A 15,479-nucleotide genomic window follows, 5' to 3' on the forward strand; every position below is an offset into this window, starting at 1 on the left:
TTCATCTCTGAAGTCAGAACTGGTAACAAAGCCAAGACAGGAGCTCATCTAGCACAGGTCCCACCCCTCATCAGCATATCAGTTGCCAGTGCTGAATCTCCCATCAGAGGAACCAAGGTGAGAGACCTTTGTCCTCACACCGCACTGGCCTGTAGAGGAATAGCCAGTTACAGCCCTCCCAATCCCCAGCCACGCTCACACCATAGCTGGAAATCTCTACATTAAGTAGAGGTGGCAGGTTATTTTCACCCCAGCACTTTCCCTCTTACTCAGAGTTCAAAATGAGAGGATGTGACCTGAAGGTTATTGCACATGGAATATGTCATTCTGAAAACTCTGTCCAAGCTGTTAGCCTCCAGTGTCTGAACCAACCAACCCAGGTGAACACAAACAGAGAGAGGAACAGGTCCTTTGGGCCAGGAGAAGCCATAAGCAGAGGGTGGAGTGGGGTGAGGTAAACTGCCTTCTATTAGCTCACCTTCTTCTGCATTTTCTTGTTTTGTTTTGTTTTTTGTTCCTTCCATGCTTACAAATGTGGCAAGAGATGTGGGAGGGTATGGCCTGAAGTGGTGGACCAGCCCTGCCTGATTTGGATGGCAGAGTACCCATGTCTGCCTATCCGTCTGTCTATCTGAAATGGGGGATCCAGGCCTTTACTGAAAGCTTCTTCAGCTATAATTCCATAGGACCCCGGCTCTGGGACATGGTACCCGACAAAAGGGTACAGGGACCAAACTCATTTAGGTAACAACCTCCTTCTTAATTCCCCTCTTGAACTCTCAAAAAGTACCCTTGTGCCTTCTATCCTGAGAAGTCTCAAAGAAACAAGTGGAACTGTTTAAAAACACATTTGACAGCAGAATTATGTGTGTGTCCTAGCAGTCACTGTGGGCACCGCTTGTGGCCTAACTGGGGACGAGGCGAAACCATTCATTCTGCAACTCCATCTGGGCATGCGCAGAGAGCACAGGAGAATCCAGGAGCAGGAGCACCCAGATTCTATCCCAGTCCGTGTGGGACCTGAGGTTCCTCCTGGGTGGAGAGAGGAACGCCCCTCCCCTTAATGTTTCAAGCTTTCTTCTCCACCATGCTGCTTCTCTGCCCTGGAACACTACAGCCACTCCCCCAGTGCTGATTATTTGGCCAGTGTGATTATTTATGGAACAGTTCAGTGTAAAGCCCTGAGATTCTGCTCCTGGCAGTTACAGCTGAATAGATGAGCAGTGAGAGCGCTTGCTGCAGGTGAGAAGACCTAAGGGACTTTCAAATATGAGGAGGAAGCTGAGGCAGGTCTAGAAAGACCATCTACTGGTCAAGGATCCTTCAAACTGGTACATAGAGGAAACTTGGATCAACCCAGGGCTGGCAGCACAGCTTGGCTGCGCAGAATTGAGAAGTCATCAGGTAGTTTTTCTCTCCGTCCTTCTCTTTCCACATTGTCTTTACTACTTCCCTCTGCGTAGCTGTTCCACAGGCCTCCCTGCAGGCTGGCTTCCTCTGCTCACTTAGGACCACACATGGCTGTCAGCACGAAGTCCCAAGGATCTTCTGACCTCAGCACCCAACACCTTCAGATTGCCTTAGTCTTCCACAAGAGAATTCAAATTCTCAGGGGAATCATCTGATTGGCTTAGTCCGAGTCAGGTGACTGCTCCCTTCTGCCCACAACCTCCGAACAGCTGAGGCAAGAGGCAAGGTGAAACCGTCTGGTACAATAGGACTGGGGAGGGGAGGAAGATGACTTTGGAAGGAGGATCTCTAATAAAGGTGGGTGGGTGTTTGACCCATGGGATTGGGGAAGAGGTATTATAGGCCTGAGCTTCTCTACTTAGGGCTACCCAGGGTGCCACACCCAAGGCATCAGAATCTCCTGGGATGGGTCCCAGGCACGTGCATTCTGAGAAAGCACCACATAGCACAAACTGCTGTTCCAGGTTTTAGAAATGAGTGGCACAAACAGATTTATCAAATATGACTTGATTGTATTAGAAGATACATTTGTTCACTGAACAAATGTTTACTGACTGCCAACTAAGAACATGGACCTGTGCTAGGTGCCTGAGATATAAGGCTTGTTGTTGTTGTTAAGCATATTAGTGGGTAAAAGTGGAAATATCGTATCACAAAACTCCTTGAATGCCTAAGGTGAGCAGTTCATATACACTAATTCAGAGGACAAGAGGAACCATTGAATATTTTTGAGTCCAAACAGTTGCACTATCAGAAATGCCTGATAGTAAGAATGGCTTGCAACTAACAAAGAAATAAGTTCTGGAAACCTAATTCACAGTACAGGGATTAGAGACAGCAAAACTATTATAAACGTTAAACTTGCTAAATAACTAATCTCAATTGTTCCCAAGATTAGAAAAAATTATGTGGCGTGATAAAGGTGTTAGCTAAGCTACAATGGCAATCATATTATAACATAAATGTATCAAATCAATGTACTATACACCTTAGACTTACACACAGTGTCGTAAGTCAAGTATATCTCAATTTGGTGGAGGAGGGAGGGGGGAGGAAGAGGAGGGGCATGTGGATCCAGGAAGAATTTTGGAAGAGAAAAGGAGAAAATGGAAGACCAAAAACAGGCAGAACCACTCAGAAAACATTGCAGTAATTCATATACAAAAGGGAATGAAGATTATTTTAACATGTTTTTTAATTAGAAAAAATGCTAAAATATTAAACTAGTGCTTCCCTCTAAGTAGCAGAGTTATGGGTTTTCATTTGTTTTTGTTTTTTGGGTTTTTTTGCCTGCTTCTTTCATCTTGGTCTATATTTTCCAAATTTTATACAATGAGCACCCATTACATTTATAGTGTTCTAATAATAAAAGAGGGGTCCATTAGAAAGCAGTGATTCTCAAACTTGAGTGTGCATCAGAATTACCTGTAGGACTATTAAAGCACAGCTTGCTTGGCCCCACCCCCAGAGTTTCCGATTCAGTAGGTCTGGGCTGAGGCCTGAGAATTCACATCTCTAACAAGCTCCCAGTGATGGCTGCCTCTGCTGGTCCAGGGACTACACTCTGAGACCCACTGAATTAGAGAAAAGTCAAGAAGACTGGAAAAAATGAATGCACAAGAACCTCCAAAAGAACCAAGAGGATTTGTCCAATGATTGAATATGAGAAGAAAGAGAGATTATGGTCTAAGAGAACTCCTTAATCATGGGTAGACTGAGAGTTTCTTTGACATAACATGAGAATGCACTTTGTAATGATGAAAAAAAAAAAAAAAACTCTTTACTTCCTTCCCTTCAATGCAGAAGAGAGACCCAGCACACAGCTGGAAGACCCTCCACCTTTCTGGTGCGTTCCCAAACTTGGTCAAGCATCAGTTGGAGTTTCTGTCATCTTCTCTTGGAGTTTCCTCTTGTGCATTCTTGGTGTTTACGTGACAGGTTCTAAAGGGTGGCGCCTGGGAAAAGGCTTATTAGATTTCTCCAGCAGGGAACAGAGCCAGGAAGTTTATTTGAAGAGGGAAGGAGGGGTGTGTAGGAAGGAAAGTGCGGCTGAACCAGTGCAGCGAAGTGCATTAGCTCAGGTGCTTAGGCCAAACCTGAACTTACTGAGTCGCCCGCTGGAGGCGAAATGGAAATAGAGAACCTGTCAACTCCTCTTTGAGTATAAACACAAGTGTGAGCTGATGATCCAGAATATAGATTTAGTCAATTCATTCAGTCAACAAGTATTTATTAAGCATCTAGGTATTCTATGCCCAGTTACTGTATAGAGGGGACTGGGAAGGAACCAGAAGAAATAAGAGACATAGAGCTTGCCCTCAAGGATTGGGGACACGCAGTGAGCATTCATGAAGCCACTACAAATAAACACACAAAGGGCCTAATACCATGGCCAAAGATGATAGAGCATGGTGGCTAGCATCACAACATGGGACTCAGTTCATATTCTCTACTACTTACTAGCTGGCAAACATTAGTCAAGACACTTCTTTCTCTCTACCTAGTTTCTTCATCTTAAAAACGGGGTGGGAGAGAGAAATGAATAACAATACCCATTTCATAGGGTTGTGATTAAATGAAATAATATTTGTAAAAAACATACCACAATGCCCTGGCACTTAGCACTATTTTTATTAAATAAATAGTATAAATCAGAGGGAAAATTACTGACATATATGGCTGCGCAACAATTTAAAATTTGTGTATTGTACCAGCAGTCATAAATCAGGTTAACCAAAAATGAGGAAATAGTTGCCATACCTAGAAAAGGGTTAATATTTTAAATTTATAACCTATACAACTCAACCAAGAAAATAAAATTGTCACCCTAATGATAAAAGGGCAAATTCACAAAAGGAGAAACAAAAATGGTAATACACCCATGAAAAGATGCCCAACTTAAGTTTAAAAAAAAAAGAAGAAAAAAGATGCAAACTGCCATTATATTATCTCATTTCATCTATTGGCACAGACTTAAAAAGAATAACCAAATGTCAGTGTGGGGTGGTTGGGAGCAAAGAAACAAGAGGGTCAGACCGCTGACAAACTGTATTAAAACTTAAACGAGCTTAGTCATTGACTCTAAATTTCCAACTTCTAGGAATTTATTCCAATTAACTTCCCCACCACCAGTCTGCCCTGCCCCATGAGGCAGTACGCTCCAGGAAAGCAGGGCTCATGCTAGTCGGCCATGTACACAGCACTTACCCCAGTGTCTGTCACTCAGTATGGACTGAATGCAAGCACTGAAACCCTCAACGACGCACTTAGGACGGTGCTGTCTGCAACATTGTTTAAAATCGTGAAAATCTGGAAACCGCAGAAGAGGCTAAAGGCATATTACTGTATGGGCCACAGTGGCCCGGCTTCCCTTTGTTCCCTTCCATTGCATTTTCAAGGCATTTTAAGGGAAGCGTTCCCTTTTGTGATTCACTTTCACGCTCTCCTATACTCTATGTGTGAAACCATTTGCAAACATTTCACAAAGTATCAGTTTGGGGAAAAAGAAATCTGTTATCAAAGCTTTTCACCAAATTGAGGCATTTCATGATCTTTTCAATCAGAAGGGACAAAATGATCCCTTTCTGAAAAGGCTGGTGCTCTGAGCAAACAGGAGAATTACTAAGTATAACCAGTATTATATCCTACACTGTGGGGTCTATTGTCTGAATACGGGGAGCCTTTCAATTTGTGGGTGTAAAACTTTCTCCACAAACTCTTATGTAGGTTCAAAGATAAGAGGAGATACTCCTGAATTAAGAATTTGTGTGTGTGTAGGGGGGGGGTCACTTACTCTCTATTTCCAGATTGTTCTTCGAGAACAATTTATACTTATAAGAGAACAAATATTGTTACATCTTATCTTTTTTTCAAATCTGATAGAAAACTCAGTGCCCAGCTGAGGTGCTTCACACAGCCGGAACTGTTTCTGCTTCTCCTGCTTCTATTCCCTGCAGTCAGGGGCTTACCCTAGAAAGCACCCCCACTCTGAGCTCTTGGACTCTGTTCCTCTACAGTCAAGTCTTGTTATTTGTGGCGGTTATGATCCACAGTCTCCATAAACAATGAATTAGCAAATACCGAGCCATCGCTCCTGGAGGAAATACAGGGTTATGTTCCTTGAGCTGTGGTCACATATTTGTTAATTGATCAATACATAACCTTACTTTCTCTGTTTCCATTAAAGACACCTTATTTGACATAGATTGTTGATTCATTAACACTGAACTCATGGCCAACAGAACTATACGTCATGTTTTAACAAAGTTTGTCTAACACCAATCAGTCTTGGCGTGCTTAGAACACTGAACTTAAATGGGATGCCATTTTAGACCTTTCCATTTCTTTGATTAGTGTTGGGTTTTTACATGTTGATTGATTTTTAAAAATGCAAGAACTCTTGCAGAGAGGAACGCTTTAGCACTACAATTGGGGGCTATTTTTTTTATTTCTTTTTTTTAATTGTTGTTCTATTACAGTTGTCCCAATCCCCACCCCCAAAAAAATCAGGGGCTATTTTAAATAGCAACATCACCAAAAGCACAAACAGGACACCTGTTATAGTGTGAGAGCTGAAACAAGAAGCCAGATCATCACTCTGCTTGATCTCAGCTGGGAATGTGTGTGTATCAGGCAACTCAAACTTTTGTTGCTCTACGTATGTCCACGTGACTGTGAAAGCGCCACGATCTTTGATTTGGGGGTTACAATAAATTTCATCAAGAACACCAATTTGCAAATATGAAACCTGTGATTATTGAAGATCAGCTGTATTCAACGACATTTAAATAGCACTTATCCAGTACCAGAAAGTATTCTAAGGCTTCATTCACTTCATACTAGTATGTCCATGTCGTAAATCAGGACCTGAGGCACAGAGGGATTTAGCCACCTGCCCAATCATACAGCTGGTATGTGATGGGGCTGGGATTTGAACCCACACAGTCTGAGTTTTGGAGCCATGCACCAAGGGAAGCTTCAGATCAATCTAGAGCATTTGGCCTCTCAGACAATTTCTTGGGACTCAAGGACGCAAAGGACAGGAACACTGGAGCTCCCGGGAGGAAATATAGTGACCAGGAAATAAGGAAGAGGAAGGAAATGAAAAGGTACTACTTACAAAAATAAAAGTTCAGCTTCCATGTCATAACCAATACGGTATAGTGTATCTTTCTAATAAGAAATAAGGCATCTAGACACTGAGCGTCCAACAGATTGTAAGTACCTGAGAGGCAAGGGCCCCGTCTTATACTTCTCTTTTGCTCATCCCGTATGGCACAGTGGAAATCAAAAATATGGATTGCTGAACAGAAAAACAAAAAGCTCCTTTTTGTCCGTCCCCCAACCTGGTATCTAATAACTATACAGAGTAGTCAAAGAAAAGTAGCATCATCAACCTTTTCCCCCTCCAGAGCTTTTTAAGAGCTTTCATTGTTTTCCTCTCCTCAGCAAGCACAGCAAGTACCACAGTCCCCTGGGCTTCAGTGCCTGGGTCTGCCAAAGTCTTAACCGTGCCAAAAAAATGACTTCCCTTGTCTTTCTGCTGCAGAAGGATGTGAAAGAAAGTAATTCTTCTCTTTAAGTTTGTCTTTTTAAAACAAAAAGCTCTGCTTGTGATGAACTCTCTGGGAAACAGGACACAGATTAAAATATTACCAACTGATGTGCCTGCTGTACCGAGTTCTTTTTGGGACATTAGCGACTTATTCAGCTTATTAAGACAGCCAAACCTGAAGGCTTCCCTCCTTGGTTGGATGGTGAAGTTCACCACCACTTTTGGTCTTGAAACCCCACCCTTTCCAAAAATAGCAGCTCTTGGGCCTTGAATGTGGTGCTTCAGGTACAAGCACAAGTGTACTGAGCACTCAGTCTCATGCGAGTGGGGGCTGGAGAGGAAGTAGCCAAATGGATCGCTGTCCTTCTGTGGGAGCAGTCAACCACCTCAGTTCGCTGTACTCGAACATGTGACTCCGAGTAGCTTCAAAGCCTTGGCCCCCAAACAGCCAGGCGTTCTTTTTAAGTTGGCATTTTTTCCACAGAATACTGAGCATCTTTTCTACATGCCTCACACAGCGCTAGGCCAGCTGTCTACCAATATGGATCCCGGAAGGGGGTGCTGCCCACATTGGTGCCGGCAGTCATTAGTGCCTGTTGCTCATAGCAAACGTCCAACAGCTCTCAAAACGGGGGGCCGGGCGGTTGGCTGGGACACCCAGGCAAGCATCCATGTACCAAGAGTAACAGCAGAGGCTACCGAGGGCCAAGGTGGGCATGCCACGGTGTCCTGGACCTCCAGATAGAGTCCAGTGCCAGAGAGTGGATATTAGAGCTCCCCAGGGGCTGCCCAGGCCAGGTTCAAAGGGAGGGATGAGCCTCACGACATCAGTTCCAGAGAAATCCCACCTGCCAGTGTCAGGCCCAGGCTCGTCTTCCCCACCTACCAGCTTCCCAGGCAAGTCTCCAAGATCACAGTGAGCAGGCGAGTTTATTTTCTCTTATTGATTTGGACTGGGAGGACGTCTAGATGGGAAAAAAGTAATGGCCATCCTCCATGATCTGGACCTGAAAGGTCTTGTCAACCCCTTTATAGGGAAGATGTGGTGTTCTTTTGGCTTGGAACTCTGGCCGGGCAGGTTAGCTGGAGTAAATGTCTTCACCCACACTCACTCCCATTACACTGATGTTCGGGAGCGCAACCCTGCAAACCCACTCTGAGAGAGCCTCCTGCCTTCAAACCCCAATGGCATCCCTTGGTCTGCAACGCCAGCCACCATGGGAGAGAGCCTGGCTCAGAGGCTCCACAACGCTCCCCAGCTTGCTGCTTTTGAATAACCTGAATATCAAACCAAGCACAAAGGGAATAAGACGCAGCAGTTGCTGAAAAAGCGCACCCCGTCCACTTCATTCTGTCTGGCAGATGCAATTGAAAGATGTTTTTTGTTTTGTTTTGTTTTGTTTAATTTCAAAAAAACTTTTCATTGAAACTTGGGGTGCAAAAGGCATCTGCAACATGAGCGTCCCTGGGACCCGCACGGGGACAGGAAGGGAAGGTTTCAATGACACACAAAAGCCACGCAGACCTGAAGCGGAGCAGGCTGCCCCACAACAAGGCAGCCAACTGCCAACCTGTCATTCTGCTCAGCGGCTGAACAGAAGGCTCGAGTAATGACAACCACAAAACTCATTTAAAGTCTGAAAAGGTGACTAATGAGCTCATTCATGCCGGCTATAAATTATTCACTACAACACTGATCCCACTCAAGACAAACAGTAAAGTAAACTTTAAACACAGACAACGCAGGCCTCCAAAGTGGAACAAGTTATGTCTGTAAAACTTTTCACAATGAGAGGGATACTTGTCTCTCCCTCGTCTATTGTCACATTCATTCTTCTGTTTACTTTTTTTTTACTGCCTTTAATCAAGTTTAAGCAGACACAGCTGTTACACATTTATTTCTCTGTTGAGTTTTTTTTTTCCATTAGTTATTATGAGCAATCATGATGCTCTAAAAATAGCAGCAAATTATATTCTCTAGAAATTGAAGGCTGACCTTAAAATGAAGCCCAGGTCCTCAGAAAGAATATTCAGATGCACATGTTGGGTGAGTGACGGCCCTGTACAAAGGCGAAACAAAAGTGCAAAGCATTTTCCACTCTTGGAGAGGTTCTCCACTTGCTTCCAAATTCCCTTCAGTTCCAGTGGAAACATGTTGCTTCCAAGCCTTACAAAGCAGAACCTGCTTCCCATGCTCATGTTTTCGTTAAGATCTTCATGAAAACTCACAATCTTAACATAATAAAAAGAGACTGTTTCAGGCTTGTCAGCACAGACAAACCCAGCAGCAGGTTTGTTGAAAACCAACCACCATTTGCTGCAGACAACTTGCAGTTTCCTGTTTAATATTAAATAAAGAATCTTAGCTCTTCTGTTTTTATAAACTCGGCTATTTGCTACTACTGCCACTACTAGAAGCATTAGGACTGTACAGAAGGAGTCCGCTGTTTTTCAAACCGTCTTTAAACAAAATCTATTTCCAAGATGCATTGAGTTAAGAATTTCAAATCTGTCGAATAGATATTTTTCTTAAAAAGTCCCCAAATAAATACTTACATTAGCTCTTGGTCAGATCGCAGAACACTGTGTATTTTTAAATCGCTTGCTTTGAATACTTTGAAAAAGAGCCCCACAAAAGCCACAGATAGCACTCATAATTCAAATGCCGCCAGACGGAGGTTCTGACTAACCAAAAGTGAAAGCAGAAAGGTCTGAAGCTGAGTGGTGCCTTGCACACACCTCGAGATTACAGGGCGGGAAAATGAATGGTCTGGGGCTAAAGAATCTTGCCTTGCATACAAGAAGGAAAGTATGGAAGGCAAATGAAGACCAGGGCTTTAACGTCAAAATGAGACCGGGCCCAGCTCGGACTCCACTTAAGGAAAATCTTCACGTTGTTTTCAGTTTCTTGCACACGAACGAAAAGCCTGTCCAGCCATTTCTGGTGTCTGAAATGCAAAGCCATTTTTCTTTGAAGTAGAGAGAAGTCCTGCAATATTTATAGCAAAGTACTTGGCCACCTACCGACAGCAATCTGGTTGGTCTTCACCTGTTTAGCATCTCTTTTTTTTATACACATTTCTGTATCCAGTAAGAAGCCATTCTTGCGTTCCTCTGTGCAAGAGTTCTTGCAGTTTTTTTTTTTTTAATCAATCAACATGTAAAAACCCAACACTAATCAAAGAAATGGAAAAGTCTAAAATGACATCCCATTTACGTCTCAGCTCTCCACCGACTAGATTCCTGTCACCCCTCTGTGGAGGGTGTGGACAAAATACCGCTTTGAAACCAAGCCACGTGTGGGTTCTTCCTGGTAACATGCCTCCCCCTTCATGGGTGGGATACCTGGCTTGTCTGGAGATGGTCCTAATGCCATCTTCCTCCTAATTTTCTTAAGATGATCAAATGCAAAGTCAATTGGCCAGAAGAGGCTCAGCCAAAATGGCAATCACCGCGTACCCACCTCCTTAACGCTAAGGAATTACAAAACGCACAGAATGGAAGCTCTCCAATGCTTCCTACGTGCCGGGCAATGTGCCAAGAGCTTTACTTGCATTATTTATTTTATCCTTCCACGACACAGGTGCTGTCATCCGCTTTTACAGATGAGGACACTAAGGCTTAAAGAAATGAAAAAAAAAGAAATGAAGTCATTGGCCAGGGGTCAACAGCTGGCGCTTGCAGAGGTGAAAGGAAAAGTTAAGATCCCACATTGCGTCGGCCTGCAGAGGACCCCCCTAACCACCGCATTTGCCCACCTGGTTACCCTATCCTGTATCTCATGTCTAAGATCGCAGGATGGAACTCACTGCTTACAATAGACTTCTTGGGCTTCTTTGTTACAGTGTTTTGGGTTTGGTTTAGTTTTTAAGCAGCATTTTTCAACCACAGACACCCCTTCTATTCTCAGAGGCTCAGTTCCGGATGCTCACACAGAAATGGACATGATTCACTGAATGGACAGACAAATGTACAAAATACCCAAATACCTGGGGACCATCGTCACACTCCAGCACTGTGCTCCTATCTGAATTGTAAAGCACAAAAGACTTTGGCGGGGGAGGGGGACAAACTCACGACAGCTGACAACACCAGAGGCCAGGCCTGAAACTACAAGTGTATCTCCACGTCCCCGGACAGACCCTCAGGAGAAACAAGCAGCCAGCCAGGAAGGTGCCCACAGAACAGACTGCTCTTTCTCCAGCCCTCACCCCTCTCTGCCCCAACCCGACAAAGGAACCTTTTTTGAAATATCCTATGGCAACAGGGATCAAGATCTGATGGTTTCTTTTCAAGTTAATGCTTCCCAAGTTTGAACATTTGACCAGAAAACAATGTCAAACAATTTCTTTTGCACTTCGCCCGCAAAGTTCGCCAATTTAGAAACACTGTTGACCGCCACACTAGAACTTTTTTCCAAAGGCTTTATTGCAGAGAATTAGGTCAAGGCCCAGATCAACCTTTGCCAGTACTGTAGATCCGTTCAAAAATTAGCCAGCCATAGTGAAAATATACCAACTGTACTGCTAATCGGATTAACGTGTTCCCCGTATAACCTGGACAGGAGGGGAAAACTCCACCGGTGAGGAAGCCCAGTGCCCCATGGGTCCTCTGGAATCTTCCCACAGCTCTGTGCTCCCACGGGCCACTGCCACTCCCAGCACCCACGGCACCGCCAGATAGATTTTGGTACCAATCCAAGGAGTTCATCCCCTCATGATCCACCCCCAGATGCTTCTTTGAAAGACTTCCTCATGCCGCTACTGGAATCTCATTTCAAGACCAGCCACAGGCTCTGTAGAACATGGGTGAAGAAGAGAGCTGGGGTCTGCACTTTCTGTCTCCGGGAACCCTCCGCTACCCATCGGGATCTGCTCCTGCTGCCTTTCGGAGTCTCCCCTGGCTTCTGCCAGCAACAGCTCCCTCTCTCACAAAACCAAACTTCTCTCGGCCCCCTGTGACACCAGCGTGGCAGCAAAACCTAGAATGGCTATGATAAGAGAACGCATCCCTGCCCCAACCTTCCAGATCTCTGTGAATAACCAACCAAGTGCCACGTGCCACGAAGAAAATATGCTCACCAAGTCTGAGTGGGTTTGCTACGCATTTGTCTACGGCTCCGCCCTCACATCTTCCATCCCATTGTTCTAGATCAAAATCTACAATTCGTGGGTAGGAAGAAAGGTACTAAGGCAGACTGTCCTGACTTGTCATTTGATCTCAACAGAGCTATTTGTTTACTAATGACAGTCTCAGATTCACAGCAATAGCCAGCAAAGGTTTGCTTCTTCACTACAAAAACCAGGTAATATGACAAGAAAATGAAATCTTAAAGGCTACTCTTAGGAAGGACTTTACTAATGGTGTCGGACAAGTCCCTAACTGAATGGGGCAATGGAGACCCAGAGACGTGAAGGGAGCCAGCTGGGCTGTGTGGATTCTGAAAACAAGTTACTGAGGCAAAAGGGCCCTTGGAGCTTAGAAGAAAGCAAGGGATAGAAGCCTCAGGAAAGAAGAGGGGGAAAGTGCAGGTGTGCTTGAGAGAGAGAGACAGAGACAGAGACAGAAGGAGACAGAGACAGAGAGAGAGATAGAGAGACTGACAGCACACTGGGTCCCTTGCCTTAAGGGTTTTTATCTGCTTTCTTAGGGTGGAGGTTTTAGGGGAGACCTGGGGAGGATCTCAACAGAACATTCATCAGCTTTCCGTGCGTGTCCATTCAGGGCCGTGGCCTCCACACTTTGCCGGCACTACAGTGGAGGGTCACCGATCACTGCCTCTGGCCCTGATGCCGGCCCAGCATGCCTCATCTAGCTTTGCTGCTTCCCTGGGCCTGGAACTGAAACACCACTGAGACCTGGATATCATCTCTAATTTGACTGAAACGCTCTCTGTGCTCCACAGACCCAAGGCCTTGTTCTTACGATAATTTGATGCTGATCAGAACCTCATTGTCCTGAGGGCTTAAGGCTTAGGGAGTGGTCAAGCCAGGACTTGTATGGGAGTCCTCTGCGGCTATTCTCAGGCCCCTGTCCCTCCTCCAAGGGGATCCACACCACATGACCAAAGAATGTGATGGGAGGGAAGGTTGCCCTGGGGCAAGGTCCTAGCCTGTAACAGTTGTTTTCTATAGTTTCGCCATTGCTAGTTGCACGGGACTTTCTGCCCTGGTGACATTCCATACCTGGCCTAACTACCTACTCTATCAGATCTGAGGAGGCAGAGCAAGGCCACGGAGTCCCTGAAGGCCAAGGGGCAGGGGCTGAAGAGGTACTGTTCCCAGCTCATCCTCTTCCCCAGGCAGCCCTCAGGCCTCCAAAGAAGGGAGACAGCTCTGCTGAAGAAACTCAAGCTGCCAGGACAGCCATGCCCATGCAGAATGTCTGCAAGAAGGAGAAAGCGCGTCATCGCTGAGGAGGAGAGCATCAAGGCATCCGCCGTCTTCACGCGGCCTGCACCAATGCCCGGCTCTGGGGTACCCGGGCAAAAGGAGCCACCAGAGCAACGGAGCAGGATGTTGAAAAGAAAAAATGAAGTGCTGTTGGCAACTTGTGGTTTAAAAAGAAAGAAAGAAACAGAAAAGGAATCCCAAACCGGGATATTCAAAAACGTTTGGTTTTAAAAAAAGGAAAATTATGAATAGTGCCTGAAAGAAATGGGTAGGACTTCAAACACAAGTAAGGGGAAAGGAAAACATTCTATTTTGTTCTTTACTTCAAGGACCAGTAAAACAAATGCCCAGAGTGAGAAAGGTCAAGAACATATTCAAACAACCATGGAACAGACCAAGTTCATCTGAGCAAAAGGACCACTTATGGGAGTAATGGAAGATGGCTGGGAAGGTAAAGGTGAAGCCAGATTAAGAAAGCATCTGGGCCCTGGCTGTGTAGCTCAGTTGGTTAGAGCATCATCCTGATACACCAAGGTTGTGGGTTCAATCCCTGGTCACGGCACATACAAAAATCAACCAATGAATGTATAAATAAATGGAACAAAAAAAATCAGTCTCTCTCTCTCTCAAGTCGATAAATAAAAATTTAAAAAAGAATCAACCAATGAATGCATGAATAAGTAGAACAAATCAATGTTTCTCTCTTTTCTCAAATCAATCAGTCAAGAAGGAATCTGAAGCCCAAACCCACAAGTTTAGGTTATCCCAGACAATGAGGAGCCATGGACTATTCTAGGGAAGGTAGGAGATGATATCATGAAAGATCAATTTTAGAAAGATCAATCCGGCCACGGTATATAAGATGAATCAGAAGAAACTGAGCTATAGAGGAACTAGAACTGAAACACAGGAAACAGCATCTATCATATTAGACAGTTTTGGTGGAGAAAAGAAACAATTACTTGTCCTCATTTTAACTTAAAATTTTCCTAACCCTGTGTCTCTGGTATTCCCTATATGTTTTATAATCTTCTAATACCTGGTAAATAAGCAAAGCTGGAATCCAGCAAGGAAAATATTTCAAGAAAAAAGTCAAGTCCTGGTGTAAGTTATCACTCTTTGGGGAGGTACAGTATATAAGGTGTAACAGTGGCCTTTGATTTGAAATCACAAGACAGGAAATGAGATTATTATAGTGAGCATGGGGGTGGCTGGGCTGTCTCTCCCCCTCCAACCGCCCCCCCCCCCCAATGTAATCATGTATAACCTCCCAGAAAGGTAGCTAAGAGTAGCTTTCTCTGTATCGGGTTTCACCAGAAATAAGATTCTGCCCATTCGAAGCCTCTGCATTCCTCCGGCTCCCAAAGATCTGCCACTTGATGGATTACTACAGCGCTCACACATTCGTTCCCCTGGCTTTAGTCATCTGTTTTTATGGTTACAGTAGAGCTTGCCTCTTGAAGTGGGAGGCAGCACACAGCAGAGGTTAAAATGTTGCTTCAGAGCAGAGGGACTGACGTTTGAATTCCAGGTGCAGCTCAGGTTACCTGCCTTTTGAGTTCAAGGTCCCCACCTGTAAAACGGGGTTGATGAGTACCTACTTCAGGGATGCCGTGAGCCTGAACTAGGACAACGTCTGCAAAATGCTCTGCGGGCACCCAGGGAAGGCTCAATCAATGAAGCTGGTGCCGTTTGTTTTCTTGAAGTGCAGGGCCATGGGGCTGAGTTAGTCCGACTCAGTCCTGGCTTTCTGCTGTTGAGACGTGAGAGGCTCTCCCTGCATTTAACGTTCATATGCCCAATACGGCAACTGCTTTCCCCGTTTGAGGACTTCAGCAGATTCCCACAGACCAGAGAGCCCTGCAGACCAAACGTGCCTGGCGGCTGGGGCTTCAGCAGCCTGGCTGCAGTTCTGTCTCTCGGCCTGGCAGCCCCGCAGCAAAATCCCCAGTGTCTGCAAAGGAGACCAGAGCTGAGCTCTCCAACCCGGAGCTGGAGGCCTCACATGCCTGCCTCTCCCCTGCCGTTTTCACGGAGATGCAGAATGGTTCTCTGACTACTCA

The 15,479-nt window shown here is 45.0% G+C and overlaps 1 protein-coding gene across 2 annotated transcripts in view; it reads right to left on the reverse strand.

Annotated features, from left to right (window-relative positions):
• The window catches only part of FOXN3 (forkhead box N3), a 360,583-nt gene that overhangs the window by 221,223 nt on the left and 123,881 nt on the right, over window positions 1-15,479 (reverse strand). The window contains exon 1 of one of the 2 annotated variants that reach the window (XM_090271284.1): window positions 9,581-9,703. The exons of the other annotated variant lie outside the window; for it this stretch is intronic. The gene's annotated coding sequence lies outside the window, so the exon portion shown is untranslated. Of the gene's footprint in view, window positions 1-9,580; window positions 9,704-15,479 lie in introns of those variants that run through there. 2 annotated transcript variants of the gene reach the window in all.

Source organism: Furipterus horrens, unplaced genomic scaffold (assembly GCF_987537825.1).
Source record: "Furipterus horrens unplaced genomic scaffold, mFurHor1.1.pri manual_scaffold_3, whole genome shotgun sequence".
Lineage (NCBI taxonomy): Eukaryota > Metazoa > Chordata > Mammalia > Chiroptera > Furipteridae > Furipterus > Furipterus horrens.